Source organism: Nansenia antarctica (assembly GCF_963989245.1).
Source record: "Nansenia antarctica genome assembly, chromosome: 2".
NCBI lineage: Eukaryota > Metazoa > Chordata > Actinopteri > Argentiniformes > Microstomatidae > Nansenia > Nansenia antarctica.
In genome coordinates this window covers 80,180,453-80,180,967 of record NC_137675.1, presented here as the reverse complement: position 1 = coordinate 80,180,967, position 515 = coordinate 80,180,453, and positions in this window count along the sequence as shown.

The window sequence follows — 515 nt, the reverse complement described above, 5'->3', positions numbered from 1 at the left end:
ACATATCACACATACCCTAACCTAACACACATATGACACATACCCTAACACACATATCACACATACCCTAACACATATCACACATACCCTAACCTAACACACATATGACACATACCCTAACACACATATCACACATACCCTAACACACATATCACACATACCCTAACACACATATCACACATACCCTAACCTAACACACATATCACACATACCTGGCCTAACCTAACACACATATCACACATACCCTAACCTAACACACATATGACACATACCCTAACCTAACACACATATCACACATACCCTAACCTAACACACATATGACACATACCCTAACCTAACACACATATCACACATACCCTAACCTAACACACATATCACACATACCCTAACCTAACACACATATGACACATACCCTAACACACATATCACACATACCCTAACCTAACACACATATCACACATACCCTAACCTAACACACATATGACACATACCCAATATATATATAATATAATATA